This window comes from Musca autumnalis, unplaced genomic scaffold (assembly GCF_047663935.1).
Source record: "Musca autumnalis isolate F117 unplaced genomic scaffold, ASM4766393v1 scaffold_2, whole genome shotgun sequence".
Taxonomy (NCBI): Eukaryota; Metazoa; Arthropoda; class Insecta; order Diptera; family Muscidae; genus Musca; species Musca autumnalis.
Genome location: NW_027411755.1, coordinates 257,702,285 through 257,709,484, shown reverse-complemented (window position 1 = coordinate 257,709,484; position 7,200 = coordinate 257,702,285).

The window sequence follows — 7,200 nt, the reverse complement described above, 5'->3', positions numbered from 1 at the left end:
TTGACGTGCCCCACGGTTTTATTTTAGTCTAGCCTATGCATATGTTTATAATTCCCACGACTGTATCTATTTTATTATTTTTTGGTTTTTAGTACATTTATCTTAAACATTGCAATGTATGTTTAACATAAAACCGTTTAACTTAAAAAGTTTTTTACCTATTTTTATTTTGTTTTCAATTAAAAAACTTTAAAAAAATAAGCTACATGAAAAGTTTTGGTACATGGATTACCTAAAAATCCCGTTCTCAAATCTGTTCGAGATATTTATTTGGTTATTGCGCGCAAAAGTTATGGCGGTTTCAATTCTGATAACATGAAACAAGTTAAAACAACACGCTACTCATTATTTTGATCAAAAGCGTCAATTTTTGGTTGTACATTTTTGCGAAAAACAAGAAAGAATTCAAAAAGTTGGTAGTAAGCAACATGTTTTAATAAAATTCAGGCAGTTTATGGATCTTAAATATATTTAAAGCATATGTATGTAATTTACTCATCGCAAGGATTCAAATGAATCATAAAGATTATATATATATAATTGTTCCACAAACATCCCATAAGGGACAAGGGAGACTTCTCTCATATCAATGAGTGCACCCCGATTCATATTAGCTCATTGATATGGGACCTACAGTTTATCGCCGAGTCTGAACGGCGTGTCTAAGACACCACTTTTGTAGAGAAGTTTTTCATGGCTGAAATACTCAGGAAATGTCGCCAACATTACTGAGGGGTATTTTGCCACCGTTGAAAAGTGTTTTGATGTTGCCTGGCCGGGGAAACGAACCCACGACCTTATGTGCGCAAGGCGGGTGTGCATACCATTGCACCACGGTGGCACCCATAAAGTTTACAAATATGTTTAACGGTTCGCATATTATAGCAAAAACAAAAAAAATATTTTGAGCAAATTTTATAAAATATTACTTGTAAGAAAAAACAAGTAAAAGTGGGCTAGAATCAGACGGGGCCGAACATGTGTTACCCTACACCATTTCCCTACACCATTTCCTCTGGGCAAAATATGTTATTAATATTAATTATTGCTATTTTTGCATCGTTTATTTTCGAACGAATTTGCGTCAAAGGAGAGGTCAAGAGTTGGTCTAGTTTCGTGCTAAATTTGCAAGACGGCACATACCATTACTCTACTATGTCACCTAGTAAAAATTGGTTCTTGAAATCTTTGATATTTCCATACCAAATATCTAAGGAGTAGAACTGTCTGTTGATTATCTACATAGACTTGTTTCTAAAACAATATGAAATATTTGTTTTTAGAATCACATCACTCCCAAAACCAAATTTTTCACATATTAAAAAAACGGCGATAACAAAAATGGGAATTTTTTTAAATGTTATTCTCTGCATGACGTAGGCAACAAATTCTGTCTAGTTCATTGCATCGATGGATAGGAATCAACCAATTCACCCATCTCAATGCAGACTTCTTTGTTGTTTTGGGCATGTACATACGAACAAACATCGGTTTTAATAGCTTGATTACTCTAATTTAATAATTTAAATAATTACATGGCCTTGACGTTTAAGATAAGATTAGAATCTTCTTTTTAAAATATGCATCGATCGATAATGACTGATATATAGGAAAGATTTAGTACTGCTTGCATTCGGTATCAGTCAGTAACCGCATATAACCCCCTTTTTTATTATTATGACCTATTTTTTGTTGACTGCGTTTATTGTTGAGGTAGCCACAATGAAATACATTTTGGTATATAAATTGGCAAGCATTTTCAAATTACATTTATAACAGAAACCGTTATTGAAGAGAAGAAAGCTTCCAATTTCAATTTGTTTTAAATACAAAAAACATGTTCAGACCAATAATATTCGTCCTTTTGGCTAGTGGCCTGTTTTCATTGATCTATTGTGCTAAATTGCCTGTCAATCAAATAAACTCCGTTTTGGATGTCGACTATGATCCCGAATTTGCTGGTGGTTACTTAGAAGGCGATATTATCCCAGATTTTATACGCAATAGTTTTCCTGGCAGAAAGTGGCCACAGAATACCGTGAAATATGTGTTCTGCGACTATTTCAGTAAGTCTATATGTTTACCCTGGAGTATTTATACCCTATACCACAATGTGGAAAAGGGTATTATAAGTTTGTTTTGGTAAAAATTCATGTAACACCGCGAAATATTCGTCGGAGACCCCCAATGTGGTATACCAATCTTCATATCTCGACGAGATAAAGCGATTTTGAGATGTGTGTCCGTCCGTCCCTCCGTCCGTCCGTCCGTCTGTCCATTATAAATTGTAAACACGCTCCAGGCCGCAATTATGGACCGATCGTCACGAAATTTTGTATGGAGGTCGGGTTCAGATCAGAATAGATCCCTATTCTTATTGGTGATGATCGTGAACTAATTAGCGGGTGAAATGGACCAAAAACATAATATTTATCCAATTTTCTAGCGGCTCTGTAGGTCTCAATAATAGTCCGATCAACGCGTAATTTTAAATAAGGTAAGAGTAAATCACAAAGGAGAAGCTTGCAATTTGAGATGGCGATCGGATAATATTTAGAGGGTTAAATGGACCAAAACTTTTGTGTGAAAATTGTGAAAATTTTTAATATACAGCTTATATCTTAATTCCTGGAAGTGACATTCCGGACAAGTGAGATATACTTGAAAGTGGAATGCTTGACCTTTCAATTGATGCCAATTATGTTGGTGTGCATGATCAGATAACAGAGTTACAGCCTAATATATGCCGTTATTTGTTTGTAGTGTAATAGTAAACTCGCTAGAAGTCGCAATTATACATCAATAGTCACGAACTTTTGCACCGGGTAAGAGTATAGGTCGAAAAAGATGCCCACAATTTTGAATGATGATCTGATATTCTTTAGCGGGTGCAATGGACTATTACTTTTGTATGAAAAATATAAAATTTTATTTTTTCGATATTTTAATTCCTTGAGGACATATATTTTTCGCAAAGTAGCCTAAATATGGGAAAAACTACTGACCTTTCCTCTGATGTAAATTGCAATAAAGTGTTTGCTAGATAACGCGCCTACTGCCTAATATATAATGGGTTCTGTGTAGAGAACAACATTTTTATCCCATGCTACATATTGTCTCTCCAAAAGTTTATGTAACACCACGTAATATTCGTCCTAGACCCCTTATTTGGTATGCCAAAATTCATATCTCGACGAGATAAAGCAATTTAGCGATGTGTGTGTCCGTCCATTAAAAATTGTAAACAAGCTTAATGCCGCAAGTATGGACCGATTGTTACGAATGTTTTAAGGAGATTGGGTTCGGGCCAGAATAGAAATGATCAGTTGTTGGTGATGATCGTGAAATGTTCAGGGGATGGAATGGACCAAAAACAAAATTTTAACCAATTTTGTAGCGGCTCTGTAGGTCAAAATAATAACCCGCAACATTTTGAACAAAGTTTGAGTTTATGATGAAGAAGAAGCGTACAAACCAACGTGAAGATCAGAGAATACTTAGCGGGTTAAATAGACTGAAACTTTTGTGTGAAATTGGTAAAAATTTCAATAACGTAGCGGTTGAACAACGGAAGTAGTAGTACTAAATAAGTGGGTTTCATTATATTTTAATTTGTGTGAACTAAATTTTCCTTTCCTGCTACAAAAATGTCTTTGTCATGCTAGATAACTTTTTGGTTTTGGTCATAAGTATTATACAAAACATCTCTGATATTTGATAATTAAATTTTCACAATCATTGAAAATAAGTTCCGTGGAGAGCGATTGTCCAGAGATAGTGGTATAGGGTATCCCATGGTCGGCTCCGTCCGACTATAGACTTTTCTTACTTGTTTTATAATAATTTTGTATTTTTTCATTTTTATAGCTGATGAGCAAAAGGAAATCGTACGTAGCTGTCATCGTGAAATTTCGAATAAAACCTGTGTGAAGTTTGTTGAAACTGTAAAATCCGATTTCGGATATGTGTGCATTACAAATGCTACCACAGGTTGTAATGCTCAGGTGGGCTATCAGGGAACCAAGACCCAAAAGATGAATCTATCGCCTGCCTGTTTTAATGTCCCTTTGAAGCCGTGCCATGAATTCATACATGCCTTAGGTTTTGTTCATGCCCATAGTGCCTACAATCGAGATGATTTTGTCAAAATTATTAAGGCAAATATAATCGAGGGTAACGAGTCTAACTTTGAGAAAAAGCCAAATTCCAAGGATTGCAGGGTAAAATACGATACGAACAGTATTATGCACTATGGACCGTATGCATTCTCTAAAAATGGTAATGCGACAATTACAGCCCGAAATGGAAACAACGAAGGGATGGGCCAACGTACAAAGATCACTGAGGGTGATTTTAAAAAAATTAGATCAATGTATTGCTATAACAATTGCACCGTTACCAGCAACACAAAGGCACCAACAATATTCAAATTAAATTAAACGAAATAAAATATTGCTTGGTTTTCTGACAAATGCTTACGAAACACAGTTTTTACTAAAGCCAATTGGGGCGCCCACAGTAACTCGAAAGCGAATAATAAATATGCATTCTTAAAAAATCAATGTTTCGATTTAAAGGAACAAATTTTTTTTAAGTCTGTCGCCTAAGTGCAAACCCACATATTATTATAATTTCAACACGATCTGAGTGGTGGCTTTAAGGGGTAATAATCACATATTAAGCTCCAAAAAAGTAATTTTTTTAACGATTTTTTACAAGAAATCAACGAAACTTTTTACGAAGATATGTTATATAATCTGAAAGGTCTGACCTTGATCTACTTTCGTTTTTTTTTTTAGAAAAATATTGCTTTGTTTTCTGACAAATGTTTACGAAAACGAATAATAAATATGCATTCGTAAAAAATCAATATTTCGATTTTAACGAACAAACAATTTTTTTAAGTCTCTCGCTTAAGGGTGAACCTCTTATATGCATAATAACCCTAGGAAATCGAGAAACCGCGCTTAAAACTTCTTTGTTATACAAATCACAATGAATTTTTCCATTTCAGCTTTCGTATCTAAATCAATTTTTTTCCGATAGATTCTAAAGTTTTTGCAACATAATCTATGAACGAATAAACGAAGAAACAATTTTTTTTGTAAATTTGTGCATTTTTTAGCGATTTTGGGGCCATTACGTTAGGACGAATGCACTTGCCCAGGAAGATAATTATATCTTTTATTCAGAACCAGAAGGACTACCTTCGCAACAAATTTCAAAACAATCCTCCAACAGCCCTTAAACTTTTCTGAGGAAGGAGCCGGAAGAAATTGTCGAATATAGTCCAACTTAGATCAAGATTTAAATTTGAGAGAAATATTATGATGTGCAAAGTTTGGACCAAAATCACACATTCCTTTCGATAGGATTAGTGTGAGGAAGCATGAATTTGCAAAAAAGGGAAAAAAGGACGACAAGGTGTAAATTAACACGATTATTAAAGTATGCCGTCTGAAATTTATTATAAAGTATACACACCTTTTAAATAAAATGGTTTAATAGATGGCTGATGTCTGAACCTGTTGATAATAAACAAGTTTTTAAATCTTACTCCTATGTTCTTAGAAGAAGTACTTTTTTTAATTAATGTGTATTCTTCGAAAGTTAATGCCCATAGTGATGGTATTTTTTATAACCTCAGCCTTTAGGCTAAAGAAAGTATTTACACTTTGATACGACCAAAAATGTGCCTCATCGAAATAATGATTTTAGACCCCAAGTATGTTTGTACGATATCCGTTTCAGACAATTTTGAGTAGATCTAGCAATGTACGTCCGTCTGTCTGTCTGGCTGGCTGGTGCGCACGATAACTCTCGAACGGATCAATCGATTCGGTTCAAATTTTGGGTATCAAATTATTTTGTCCAGATTCGATTTAAGTTCGAAGATGGGCCATATAGGTCCACTCCTTCAGGTACCTCCCCCACAAATGCTCAAAAATTGTCGCAAAGCTTGTGCGCACGATAACTCTTGTAGGGAATAACCGATTTGGTCCATTCTTTGCACATCGTTTAATTTCTACCAATCTTAGATGAGGTTTCAATATGGACTCCATCGGTCCACTCCTTCGGGTACCTCCCACACAAAATTTCGGAAAAGTTCAGTTTAGGACCTGGTCTCGAATCGCTTTGATTTTTGTTTACGCAAGTTGTATTCACTGTCCTCTATACGACGCTGTAAGTTTCATTAGGGGCAAGTCCATACTTCCTGAGGAAATAGCCTGAAAGTTAGAAAAAACCCTATGACACCGTGTGTAGTGGTTGGAGCGCAAGATAACTCTCGAACGGATCTGCCGATTCGGTCCAAAATTTGGCTTTCGTAATATTTTGTCCAAACTTAGTTCAAGTTCAAAGATGGATTATATCGGTCCACTCCTTCCGGTACCTCCCCCACAAAAGTTCGAAAATGTTCGGAAAATTTGTGCGTACGATAACTCTTGAAGGAAGTTACCGATTTGGTAATTACTTTGCACATTATGAAGTTTCTACCAGACTTAGATGAGGCTCCAATATGGACTCAATCGGTAAACTCCTTCGAGTTCCTCCCACACAAAATTTCGGAAAAGTTCAGTTTAGGACCTGCTCACGAATCCCCTTGGTTTTTGTTGTAACATCTTGTATTCACCGTCCCCTATACGAAGGTACAAGTTTCCTCAGGGGCAAGTCCATACTTCCTGAAAAATAGCCTGAAAGTTGAAAAACAAACCCTATGCATGGGTGGAAGCGCAAGATAATTCTCGAACAGAAATGCCGATTCCGGCCAAAATTTGGCCTTCATAATATTTTTTCCAAACTTAGTTTAAGTTCGTAGATAAGCCATATCGGTCCACTCCTTCAGGTACCTACCCCACAAAAGTTCAAAAATATTCGAAAAAATTATGCGCACGATAACTCTTGATGGGAGTGACCGATTTGGTTCATACTTTACACATTCTCATAATATCTACCAGATATAGATCAGATTCGAATGTGGACTATATTTGTCCACTCCATCCCGTACCTCCCACACAAAATTGTGGATAAGTTCACTTTAAGACCTACTTTGATTTTTGTTGAAGCTATTTACATTCGCTGCCTCAATTACGGTGGTAAAAGTTGTTTCAGGGGCAAGTCCATACTTCTTGTGAAAACAGCCCGAAGGGTGTGAAGACCCCCTTTGGCGCCCCCATGGTCTATGTCGGCCCATTCCTTTAA